At 39.9% G+C, this 13,941-nt stretch overlaps 1 protein-coding gene across 1 annotated transcript in view; it reads left to right on the forward strand.

Annotated features, from left to right (window-relative positions):
- EYA4 (EYA transcriptional coactivator and phosphatase 4) overlaps positions 1 to 13,941 on the forward strand; it is a 245,150-nt gene that overhangs the window by 147,548 nt on the left and 83,661 nt on the right. The window lies entirely within an intron of this gene.

Here is a 13,941-nt window from a genome sequence, read left to right on the forward strand (position 1 = left end):
TAATGTATTTTCACATGTGAAATTCTTCCAGAGATTCCACAGCTTCAAAAAATCTGTGTTTACCAGTAGAACTACAATATTTTTTTTCAATAAAACATTGCTAGATTTTGAGAATGCTCTCAAATTGGAAAAATCAAAATCGACTTGGCACTCTCTTTTTGGTTATTTGGAGCCTGTAGAAATGATGCAACAAAGTGCTCAGACCATTGCCTACAGGAATTTAGCACCGTGTAATTGTCTGTGTGTTTGGTTCAGATACCCAACAGATGTTTTCAGGCCTACACGTGTTCACTTCAAATCCAGGCTTGAATTTTAAATGGAGAAAGAAAAGTATTGTAGGTACCATTACAATAATAAACATATCCAGAATACGATATTGATGATATAAACTAGCTTATTGCGTCAGGAAATTTGTATTTAATGGTGAGATGGGTCTCATTTATTTTGTCCTACTTGCTTCAATGCATGATGTAAGTAGTGATTTTATTGCTCTAATACAGCAGGACAGATCTAGGTAAAAAGTTAATGGCCACCGTATATCCTTTTTGGAGAACCAGTATATATTATGTACAGTACCTTTTCAGTTTGAGTTACACCACCTCTGTTTTATGCAGTGTGATATTCCTATAATTAATCCCTAGACCTATTATATTAAAATGGTTATAAACGGTCTTTTCTTCTGGACCATCAAGAGTACATAACAGGATAGAGGACTTTTTGACATGTGTTCTTTGGCATTTTGATCTTTGTCCTTTATAATTAGGGATCAAAATATAACCAAGGAGTTTTACCTTGTTGGAGCCTGAAGAAATGGGTGAACCATTCCAGTTTTTCCTACAGAGCAGAGTAATTCCAGGGCTCATGGAGAGAGAGAAAGGCCCAAACTCAACTCCTTGTGAGCATTTCCTTTCTAGTCATTTTGCTGACCTTCCTGAGTGACCTACCTAGGGCTTGTTATTTAAGTAATTAGATAATTTTTGCAAAGCTGATCTTAAGGCTTAGTAGGAAAAAAACAGCAATATCATCATCCTTCTTAATATTTCATATTAAAATGTTTTACCCATAAGTCCACTCAGGATTTTTGGACCTCGTGTTATGCTAAGATAAGTTTTAAATAAGCAGAAAGCCACCAAACTGATTTTCTTCACAATTGTTTTCAGTAACATAGAGGAAAAACAGAATTTGTAGCTCAGTGTATTTAAACCAGAATTAGATCATTCTTTTTTTTTTTTTTTTTTTTTTTTGTCAAATCCTGGCTTATAAGGCCTTAAAAGTACAATATTGTTTTTAAGGTAAATAAGGGTTATTTTTAAAACACTATTTACATATATTATATTATTTTATAATATAATTATTATATTAGCATATAAAATATAATGTATAATATATATTAATTGAAAGCTATCTGTACTTCCTGGAAACAAGGAAGTGGTTGCCACAAATTAGCTGCTTCTAAAAAGTTTCCCAATTTGTAATATAAATAGGTAAAATTAGGCAAATCAGTATCTAATGACTCGAAAGCTTTTAACATGAAAATCAAACAAATAGTCCTTACTTACTAAAACACAAAATGGAAAGGACCTTCAAGATGACTGAGGATCATTTACTGGTTCAAGGTTGCCTACACATTTTGATCTTGACTGGTCTCCTCTCCTAACTTCTGGTGCAGGAGACAATTTCCACACCCTAGAAACGTCCGTAACATACAGACATGACTATTCTTGAATTCTGTATTTATTCATGGGTATGAGGTATTGGAGTACCAAAACTGGCACTTAGTTAATGCAGTGATGGAACACCAAGAGAATAAAAATATGTAAAATATTCTGTACAGGCTACAGTAACTTACTGAATAGTCAACAAATCTAAGAATGCCAAAAATAGTATTTATTATATACATGTACTGAAGTTCACTTTTTATCACCTATTAAAACCCCCACACACACATACCAAAATGTCTTTATTACAGACACTAGGCAGTGTCGCTTTAGCAATATACATATATGACTACATTCTTTTGTGCTTATTAGGAACCACAAACCTTTCTGTATTCTCTTTCTGTCTCTCCCTCCCCTGTGTGTATGTGTGAGAGAGAGAAAGAGACAGAGAAACAGAGAGAGACCGAGAGAAAGGAGAGAGAGATTGATTGATGCAGATTGAGATTTAAAGCCTGGGGCTAGATAATTCTACTGTAAACAAATCTAAAGTAAAGAACTGAGCTCCAAATGAAATACTGCATCAGCATAAAATGCATGCAAGCTGGAGACCCGCTGCCTTATAAAGTGCTGCCTCACTTGGAACGTAAAGCTAATATAATTCATTTATTTAGCTGGCTTTATAGTGTGTTGGTTTTGGATATGAAAAGATTAGAATAAATGTAGATGGAAAGTGTTTTTACAGTAGGGAAGTAATTAAATTGGGTGTGGAGACTTTGTAAGGAAAATTCTTAGGGTGACATATGTGTATCAGCAAATTCTTTGTCTTGCTTGGCCTTAATTCCTCTTTTGGAAGGAAATGTTTGAGCTGCAGATGTGACTGGTAGATGGGGAAAAAGAGACTTTACCAACCTATGTAGGTAAGGTAAAAACATCTTAGAAATAACATTATATGTATATATTAAAAGTCAGATATTAGGGACTGCATTTTCTAAGATTCATAAAGCGATATTGAATTTGATGTCGTATGGAAAGTCATATGATGTGCTTCATAGAAAAATGGACATTTCTTTTTTTTCCTTTTTTTTTTTTTTTTTTTTTTTGCTTTCCTCTGTGTTGCTAATCATGTAATAGTATCATTGGCTTTTGTTCCTAAAACTAATGTTAACCATAAAATGGATACCATTGAAAACAAAAATCTGTATTTTTCATATACTTTATCTAAACCTAAAATTGTCTGTTACTAGATAGACTATCCTAAAAAGTAAATTGAAATACCATTTTTATGTTGATTTTTCCCCCCTGTATGGGTGGTGAATTTATTTGTGTAGATTTATGCCTCATTTGAGTCTTCACTGAAAATACATGGATCTGATTTAATTGTGCGATAATGAATAACTTCTGGACAGGTGAAGTTGCTAGAAGTTTCTGTAAGTCTCGCGTATTTTTAACTTTTCTACTTTCAGTTCTTTCTCATAAGAGGTGAGGAAATCATTTATTTCATTCTTTAATTTTGTTCTTGGCAAATATCTCATATGCAAATATGCCTGTATGTTAAAATAGTCCCCGTGATACCTGAATGATTTCTTTGGTGACATTCTTTGGTGGAATTTGGTTTCCCTTTCCCTTTCTTCCTGTTTGGGTCACTAAAAATGAATGCAGCATTTTCACCAGGAAGAGACCAAGAATGTAGACAGGAAATAAAACTCAAATCCGGCAATTTTGTTTTCTACTTCTGCTATTAATTATGCAGTGAATGGAAATGAAGCATTTTAGTGAAATTGGCTGTGTGAATTTGACTTCTAGGAAAGTGACTTCTAGGAAACATATCCATTCTTTTCCTGTTACTGCTTCCTCTCATCCCGGCCACAGTATCTACCACCAGCAGATTATAGTAGGGAAACACAAGGGAGAGTAGTAAAATATGGACAGTGCTCATGGTGACTGTGAGCTAAGATGCTAGGTTTTCCATGTGAAGAATAAAATGAAAGGATTCAGTGGGTAATGGTGAGGGGTGGACTCTTCCCTCCTTCAAAGGTTGAGCAATTTGGTTTGCTGGGAAATTGGGTTTCCTGAAATCAGCAAAGCCTCCGTTGTGTGCTGTGACTTGCCCTAGTCTCTACTAACTTGACAATGATCACAGAAAGACAGAATGACTCTCAAGCTTTGAATGAAGCCCCGGAATGAATCTCAGCTTACTATCTAATATTTCAATGAGCCTCAGGAATTTGATCTATTCAGTGTCTATGTAGAAAATCTTTACAAATGCTACTAATTCATATTGTGTAAATAATTATGATTTAACAATGTTATACTTAAGGCATTACGTTGTACATATTAGTTTGCTGGTAAAACGATTATTGTAATGCTTCCAGAAGCCTGAAATGTTTACTGACATAGAATTGCGTGTCAAAAAATTAAATGCTGTGTTTTTTTCATGATAGTGAAAGCTGAGGGCCCCTTTGTGAAAACACACATTTGTATTTCACTGTGTCAGATCAGAGACCCATCTAGGCCAATATTGTGTCTCTAAGAAGCATCAAAATCCATGACTACCAGGTTGCCTGTTCTCAAACTTGCAAATCTCAGGATTACGTACTAATACACAGGTTCTCTCAGTAACACAGTCTAAGCTATTCAGTCCGTGTTCATGTAACCATTTCATGGACTTAGTTACGTTGCTAGCAAATACTATCTTTTGGACTGTAGAACCCAGAAAATTAATAATCACACTACAAAGTTAATTACTTTGTATTAATTCCTTCTACAACCACCTCTTTCAAGTCAGAAGGTATACTTGCCCTGAAGATGATTGATGGATATGCTGAGATAGTGTGATTTAGTTCACAGGTCTGGGGATTTGGAGAGAAAGAACCTGGAACTCCATGGATACATAGTTAACCGGAATCATACCGTAGCTCAAACTCTTTCTTTCCAATTGTGCAACCATTCTGCCTCATTTGAAAGCCCAGCCTCATGAGGATGCCTCTGTGGTTTCTTTATTATTTTGGCCAGCATTTATTGGAGGTTTTCTGAGTCCGTTTGCCTTCTCTGGTGTGTGTTGACAGATTCCTACAGAGGTGGAAAGAGCTGGGATTCTGAACAAGAATGAAGTATGTGTTCTGTTTTGCAGTTAGTCATATCCTCAGTATCGAGATATCTTGACCCTTTCGGTCACGGTAGCCGTTGAGCTAGTCTCCTCAGATGATTATGTAAGGTATCCACTAAGTCCCTGATATCAGTTAGTGATAATTGAAGATTTAGAGAACAGTCTCAAAACTTAGATTATTGTTTTCTAAGTGCCCTATCATACAGGTTTCGGATCAGCCTTTCCCTATAGTTAATGGGAACCCCTGGTGATGTACCTTCGTTGGCCAGTACAGCTCTACCCTTGTGTAGCTCTATACTTGTTCATTGTTCTGCTTGTTTCCCCTCCAGAATTAATTACCTTCCAAGATTCAATGAGTAAATGAGAGTAAAAAAATGTATGTGAAAGGCCCTTACACATTGGTACTCACAGAACAGTTTCTTAGTATGTCTTTAAAATTGAACAAGATAATGGAGAAGGCTAGGCTGCAAGTAAAGGGAAGAAGGGCCTCACTGTCGATACTTCATTCACACGCACTTATATGCTTTTTAGCTTTGGCTTTATGTCTTAGGATCCCTAGGTCTGGTTCATGATCTTTTTGCTTACTTCTCATTTCATGTTTTTCTCACGTAATTTTTGTTCATGACTCTTGACATGGCCCACCATGCCTAGCATGCTCTGGTCACTGCTTTTCTCTAGCTTTGGTTTCAGGCCAGCTTCCCGTGGTGGAAGGGTCTGAGCTCACAGATGCCACCGTCCTTCCACAGAGGCTGGGACCGCTCTTTCCCCATTTGTGCTATGCTCCCCCTCCCAGCTTTGCTCCCCTACTTAATTTCAACTAATCCTTCATAGGATCTCTGACCTTCCCCGGTGAGCCAGTGGTCTGGACCCATTGTCGTGTGGCTGCATGGCCCCATGTGCTTCTCCTTCAGGGGCACCTCATTTGATTAACGTTGGCTTCATTCACTGTACTATAAGCTCTACAAGGTCAGGGTCACATCTACTTTTTGCTGTTCCCTATTATATCATTATGTAGCACAGTGCTTACTTAGCAGGTACCAGGTTAGTATGTACCTGTTTAGTGAATAGTAACTTCCAAATATGCAAATCTAGCTAGTAATCTCTCCTGGAACATCTCTGGTAGCCACAAATCCCTAGTTCAGTTTTATTAGGGATTTCGCTCTGCCATCTCAAACTGCTCTTACAAAATACGATTATGATTACACTATCTCCCCCAGGATCGGTTCTTTCCTGTGATAATTCTCTCAGTTGTATCCTGCCTCGGGACTGTAGAGTAATCTCTGACCTCTTTCTCTCTTTCCTTTCCCAAGTCCTGTTGGTCATCAAGTTGTGTTTAATTTTCCTCGGCTGTGTTTGGAATCTCTTTATCCTGCCCTTCCTACTGCGGCTGTGAAAGTTCAAGCTGCCCTCACCTCATCCCTGAATTAATACAGTGCATTTCCATGTGGCTCTCTCATTTCCCTAAAGACCTTGCCTTTCTGTTCTGCCAAGCTGTCAGATGAGCACTTCTTGATGACATTTTCCACATGGCATTACCCTGTTCATTGATCAGACAAACGGTATTTAGTAGGCATTCAAAATATACACAGAAGCATGAACAGATCATCTTAATAATAGAATTGTGTGCATGAGGTAAAAATGAAGACATACGTGTTCATACCTAATTGCTGTCTGTAAGAGGCCAGGGATTACCGGGATTACCTGTTACCTGCTGCCCTGTTGCCCTTAGTCTAATCTGCTAGATATTCATTTAGTCCTATTTCATATTCTTCCTTTAGGTGCAAAGTAACATAAGAACACACGAATCTACCGTGGGTCTTGGAAAGTACATTCCTGAAAAAATAAACCAGTTACATATACTGTGATTTTCATTTTTTCCCTTCTCCTGCCCTCGTTTCCTACATGGCTCTTAGAGGAATACAAGATCTTTGGGTACTATGTGGATGTTGAAAGCATCCATCTTAGGGTACTACTTGCTTGGTAGTTCTACAGGTGAGCTCATTTCACCAGAGAGTTAGAGGAAAATGGTGCCACCAGAATGCAGCTTGGACAGCGAGCACTGGGGACCAGAATGCCCATGAAGAGTTTCAGGGAAGATTAAGGGCTGTGGTGGAATGTCAAAGAATAGATAAGATTTGAAGAAACGGGGAAAAGAGAGCCCAGTGATGTACAGGAAAGGACTAGAAACTGAAACTGACAGGGATTTTTTTATAGGTGGTGAGTAGTCCCAATTGATGCATGTCGGAAATAGTTGATGAGATTGGAAAATAGGTAGATAATTGCCAGCTTGGATTCCTAGGTTTTTTGGTTTTGTTTTTTGTGTTTTTTTTTTGTTTGTTTTGTTTTGTTTTGTTTTGTTTTGCTTTTTAGTTAGGATTCATTGGTTGTAGCCACTACTATGAGGCAGTTTAAGCACAAAAGAGGAAATTTGTTTTTTTGTTACTTTGTGGTTTTGATATTAATCTGAGAGAATGTGAGAAGAAAGGGTTAGAGGGTTTGCTGGATTTTATAAGATGTGCGAGCAGAGTAGGGCCCACCTTCCTGATCATTTCTTATTCACCCAGGTCCTGGCCTCTTTGCTACTTGATGTCTTTACCTCTTGATGAATATTGGCTGATTGGCCTTATTTTCTCTCAAGGTCCCACAGTAGGAGGAAAATGCCCATGTTACAGTGCTCCTGATATAATTTTTACCTCTATAGGTAAAATTTCTAGACTAGAATTTCTCTCTCTTTTTCTTTATCTCAGCTCCAAATTTCTGGGGAAAGGAATGGTATCATTCCTTTTCTTAAAAAAAAAAAGTTTATTTATTTTGAGAGAGAGAGAGAGAGTGAGGAGGGAGAGGGGCAGAGAGACAGGGAGAGAGAGAATCCCAAGAAGGCTCTATGCTGTTAGCACACAGCCCAACACAGGGCTTGATGTCATGAACCTTGGGATCATGGCCTGAGCCAAAATCAAGAGTTGGACATTTAACCAATGAGCTACCCAGGCACCCCTACCCAGGGGTAGGTCTGTTTTATCCAGCACCCCTTCCCCGAGTCCTAAAGTTTCATAAAACCCAGCTTTTATCACTGTCTCCCTCCCTCATGAGATATAACTCAGTGGTTCTCCTTTTCACTAGGATGGAGACTTGGAGCTTGATTTCATAGGTCGGACATCTATAAACTGTGGTCAGCCAAGAAGAGATTGTGTGACAGAGCTTTAAGCTGAGTGGCAGCCAAGCTTCAAAGTAAGAGGAGCTCCATTCACCTCTTTCTGAAAAGCCTTCTTGTAGTTCTTGACCCTCCTGTCCCCCTTCCCCAAGCTGACCAATTGCTATTTTAGTGGACCCAGTCCTTCTCTTCTGCTCTCAGATGCCAGTGCAACTGGAAATTGCTTTCTCCATTTCCTCCAGTTGTTAAATGATTGTCTGATGAATGCACTTCATGCCACAGTTCAAATTATTTATCTTAAGAAAAATTTGCCAAAATGAGGATACAGGTTTGGTCTTACTTTTTTTAAGAAGCCAACTCTCAAACAAACTCAAAGAAATACACTGAGTGATCAATAACTTAGAGCCCCAAAATTTGAAATTTACAGATATTGATTGGGAGGTCACTGGTGGGTTGCTGATCAGGTAATAATGTGATTCAGTTGTACTTGTGATGACGGAGCAGCCATTGCACAGGTGCCTGGAGGCAGGGAGGCTAGTAGCCATGGGACTTACCTTTTTTTTTTTTTTTTTTACACTTATTTATTTTTGAGAGACAAAGAGAGGCAGAACACAAGTGGGGGAGGGGCAGAGAGGGAATGTGACACAGAATCCAAAGCAGGCTCAAGCTCCGAGCTGTCAGCACAGAGCCCGACTCAGGGCTCGAACTCACGAACCGCGAGATCATGACCTGAGCCGAAGTCGGACACTTAACCAACTGAGCCACCCAGGTGCCCCGCCATGAGACTTACTGAAAAGGCCTGAGAGACGTTGAGCAAATAGTGTTATTTTTAGATGGCATTATACAAGTTTTTTTTTTTTTTCCTATGGTTTAAACACAGTTTCCAAATTTCCACATCATGTATTATTTATTTATCTTAAGAAAAATACACATATTGTAAAGCATGAAATAATAGATTTGGCTTGAAACAGGCGTGGTGGCAGTGGGAGGGATCTGGCTTCTTCCTGACAGCTTGCATTATTCTCTGAAGATGAGGAGACGCTTGACTTCCCCACATGTATTAGTGATGAATTCCAGAGGATGGCTGTGTTCCTGGTCAGCCTCTCTTACAGTAAACGGAGTTCTTCTGAAGTCTTTCTGGTTAATAATATGAAACAGTCTTTCTGGAGACCGTGAGCTGCTCTGAATTAATTTGGTCAGAGTAACACATCACATAAAGTAGCATTAGTTTAGCGTCTTTTATCCAGAGGACCCGAGGAGCCCCAGAGTGATCATCAAAATCATTATGGTCGGGGGCCATGGTGGCCTCTGAGATATGCCATGTTGGCTGATGGGATGCCATGTTGGCTGATGGGGCTCCTGAGCTACATAAATCCTTACCGTTATCCTGGACTTGGTGTATTTTCAGTGCAAAGTTCTTGACTCAGCTGAGTAGAAAATGGAAATTTTTGGAGGGTCCTCTGCAAGTTGGGCCAACCTAAGGCGGCAAGAAACCAGATCTTAGTTTTCTTCTCAGTAGTTCACTTAGAGCAACACTTATTCTTGCCCTTAAAGTTACTACTGATCGAGCATCATCTATGTGTCGGGCACAGGTCTGAGTGCTTGAGATACTTCGGTGAACAGAACAGGAGCATACGTGATGAAGGATTATTTCAGGAGATGAGAAGTACTAGGGAATAAAACAGAGTCTGAGAGGTTCTCATTTTAAATTGGGCAACATTTAAGCAAAGGCTTAAAAGCACTGGTAGTAAACCACGAATAGGGCTGGGGGAGTGCATTCCCTTGGGGATAAGCCAATGCAGAGCCCTGCCTGGTATGTCCAAGCAACAGTGGGGAGGGCCTTGTGGCTAAAAGGGAGTGAGCCCAGAGTTTCAAATTTGAAGTGGCAACATTCTAGAAAAGCTGCAATTTCTGTTATTTCCTGTATTTGAAAATATTTATTAAGAATTTTAATAAATCAGTTGTAAATATTTTTTTTTTCTCCTGGCCTATGGATGATAATCTCTGACAGACAACTCATGCATCACTGCCACACGATGGGCTTGATGGCCTGCCGGGAACACCTCTTTTTGCCACACCACACGCATCTTGCCAAGACAAGGGCTGTGTCCTGATCAGAAGGCTTTAAACTTCTTCGCCAGCAGAGCTCCAAAGTCTGAAGGCATTTTTTAAAAGTAATACTCCTAAGATTTTAGCTATATACATATGTAGAGAGAGATGAGGGTTTAGATTCCAAAAACTTGATTCATAAAGACACGGAGATTCTGCTCATTATCTCACAGTTAATCATCACATCCCTGTTGTCTTAGCAACTTACAGTGTGCCGATTTGCTTTGCAATAAGCCAATAGATGAATGGATTCTTTGTCCATGTGTTTTATAAATTTCTATCACCTGATACTTGATGTCTTTCTGGCATGCTTACTGTACTAAAAAACTGCCTTTTTATTCTTCAAGTTTACGTCACTAAAATACAACTTTATCGCTCTGAAAAATCTAAATCTCTAATGAGAAAATATCGACCTAAGAATAACTGGAAAAAATATATGTGAGACGCTATTATAAAAAACGCTTTCATTTTCATTATTATTAATTTCCAAGGCTCAGTAAACTTGGCAAACTGAGTCGTCTGACACCCTTCACTTGCACAGGCATATATGCGAACTACAGAGAAAGAAACGACTATCTTTGCCTGACGACAGATCTAGGTGTCATAGACTTGATTCCCCCAAACTCACATGCTCGCTTTTCTCAGATGCTGTCTCAGAGCATATTTGTCTCTTGCGTAATTGCAGAGCTTTCAAGTTCATAGCTTATTAAGGTAGATGTGGGCGTTGCTTACATGCGAGCGTGGGCAAACATGGCAGACTGGATGAGTTCAAATCCCAGGTGTTTGACCTTGAGCAAACTGCTTCATTTCTCTGTGCCTCAGATTTTCTCATCTGTGAGTGGGGATCATGCCGTATTGTCCTAGGGGGTATGTTATCACTGGAATATTGACAAATAACAGCCTAACAATTAAAAAGAAACAAAACTAATAAAACATAAATGTGAGCATGCAAAATGTCTGGTCATGCGGGCTGCTGTGGCAGTGACACCAGAAGCTCTGTTCTTGAGCAGTTCCCAGCGGATGTCTGATCACGGTCAGCAGGGGCTACTGGGTATCTTCAAAGTTCAAAGTTGCTTGCCTTAGTACTGTATAAGCATTCTCGTTAGTTCTGATCGCTTTGATTCTCTCAGGAGAAGTTAAATTACGCGTAGCATCATAGCACGTGGTGGAATTATTTCTATACAAGAGCTTCTATATTTGGATGTGCTGTTGCTTAAGACGACACACATCTCAGCCACCCGGACAACTTGGCTAAACCCTAATGATCATTTCTTGAAGGTTCTTGATAGCTGGAGTTTTGTAGAAATATTTCTTTTTCACGTTGATAAGGACAAATCAATGCCTGAATCATTTAGGGATTTTTTTTTTTTTTCAATTCAGTTCAGGTACCTAGCATAGTACCTGCACGTAGTAGGAAAGCCATAAATACTTACTATACGAATGAATGAATGAATGAATGAATGAGCAGCTAAGTTATTACATTTTTTTGTGCGTGGAAAGTTCCTCATGCCTTTACCTATATTATTCTCACTACAGTATGCCACAGAATAATTAATAAGGCTCAAATATCATTTGTAAACAAGGTCAGGTTTAAGAGAGACCTCTAAGCTTTCGGGAGCAAGTAGGGTGACTCTGTATCCTAGCCTGCCAAGTACAGTTCCAGTTTACATCTGCTGTCCTAGTGTCCCTCTGGAACTGGTTAGAGATACTTTGCTTTCAAGAAAATCCCAGTTTGCATGATAGGTTTTACAGTTACTCGAATTAAATGATCACGCCGTTACCAGACTGTCTGAGGTAGAAACGTAACAATCACTCTCTCCTTTTCCGTCCCTCCCTCCTTCTCTCCTTCCCCTTTCTCTCTGTCTTCCTCTCTTTCCTTTCTTAGGATGGCTTTTGTGAGGGGCCTTGCACTTTTAGCCTTAAAGCAGCACAATATGTGAAAATGCTTCTTGAAGCCAAAGGTCACTGGGAAATAATGTTCTGTTTTTACAGCCTCAACTCAAATCGGGAGCTCCTCTGCTGCATTCTGCCACGGGATCCACTTATGGCAATTCCACACCTCTCCAAAATAATACTGTCTTTTCAAGAACGTACACGGTCTTATTAAATGAAGTGACATAATCCTTTGTTTATCTCCCCTATGTTGCCCATGCTCTCACTTTCTGTTGTTCTTCTGATGGAATATCCAGAGTCCCAACGAACGGGGATGTGAGATATCATGCTCGTTGCCTAGGGAAAGGATGATGAGTGTGGTTTGGAAGAATGTCAAGGTGGCTGCATCACTCCCTCCACGTAGCAGCTGTCATAGTGAAGGATGCTGGCTTTAGAAGGGACCGTGGCGTCTGACAGCGAGGGGGGACACAAAACAGGCTGCTGTCGCTCAGACGCCGACCTGACATATTCTCAGACACGTTACGTACGTGCTCTTGGGGTAGTAAGTATCATAGGTTTTCTTACAAAGAGAAGCACCGATGGGGACCATGGTGTGGAGGAAACATGAGGTGTACGTGTGCAACGTGGCTGGAAGCATGGCTGACCCACCAGTATTTCTCCAGGGGAGATTTGGAGGAGTCCATTCTTTGTTATGCAGGACTGCTCCACACTTCACAGGACTGTCCTAACCTGACTTCTTCCAACTCTAGGTGGCAGTCCCAGTTGCAGTGAGAACCCCAGATTCGCTGGCATATTTTCAGACAGTTTCCAGGTACCCGGCGGATGTCTGATCACCGTCAGAGGGGGCTACTGGGTATCTTAAAAGTTCATATGTCTTGTAGACTAAGAGAAGTTTGAGAAACACAGGGCTTAGAAAACAGTGCTAGTGAAGCCAGCCTTCCCAGGGCCCAGAAGAAGTTGCTCAGCTCTGCTGGAAAGAGCACTCTCATCTATAGCCTCTGAAAGTTAACCCCAGAATGGCTCTCACAGACACTTGACATTGGAACAAGGGCATCCATGTGAGAGTGTAGGCAGCAAAGCACAACCCATCAATACCTGGGAAAAACAACTCAAGGTCAGTATCCCAGTAACATCATTTGATTGTTGATGCTGCTTAGACAGAGTCAATAAACTCGACAGCCAGAATTCAAGGAACTTTCCTGACGGTGGAGGTTGGGTAATGTGCAGTTTCAGAATTATTTCCAAAATTCTTAAATGCCCAGCGCCTTTTTAGTCTTTCCATTTCGTCTTTAGTCTATCCACCGCATTCCGTTTAACCAATTCTTAATACCAGAGCACAGGAATTTTCCTAAGACTGAATTTTACTTCATGGAAAAGCTTTTCTTTTTCTTTTTCATGCAATGAGAATTAGTGATTATTGAAGAATCTTAGAAACGGTTGGCTTTTAAATATCAATATCCTCTTCTTGATCTATCACTTACCAGTACTTTGAACAGGAGCCGGAACACCTTTAGGATTGATTTATTTCACTTGCATAGATGACGGGCTCCCAGATTTCTCACGCTGCATACTTTTCTGTGTCCTTTCCCCTAGGTTCATGCCTTGAGGTCCGTTTAATGAAAGCAGCTGAGCGGCTGCTAATTAAAGTTGGAAAAAAACAGAGGATAGTGCAAAATGTAGGCCTTGTCTTCAGGTTAAGAATCAGATGAATAGCAAAGGAATGCCTCCTTCCCATCTCTGTAATTCCAGGAGTGACCAAACTGGTTTTACAATCCATGTGAATTGATTCTGTGTGTATGGTAAGGGTGAAGGGGTTGTTGAGACCAGTTTACTTGGAGTCCTTTGAGTCTTTTTTGCTTTATGAATAGTCTTACTCCTTTTCTTATGGGAACAGAAATTTTGCGCAGTAGGTTTCATTAAAGTGAACGTTCGTATCCAAATTGAAGCCGGATCTGTTGGTCGAACTCTAGCTAAGCACCTATTAAGCCGGGTTTCCACCTCTTCATATTCAGGGAGTCTGATTT

This window comes from Panthera uncia, assembly GCF_023721935.1.
Source record: "Panthera uncia isolate 11264 chromosome B2 unlocalized genomic scaffold, Puncia_PCG_1.0 HiC_scaffold_24, whole genome shotgun sequence".
Lineage (NCBI taxonomy): Eukaryota > Metazoa > Chordata > Mammalia > Carnivora > Felidae > Panthera > Panthera uncia.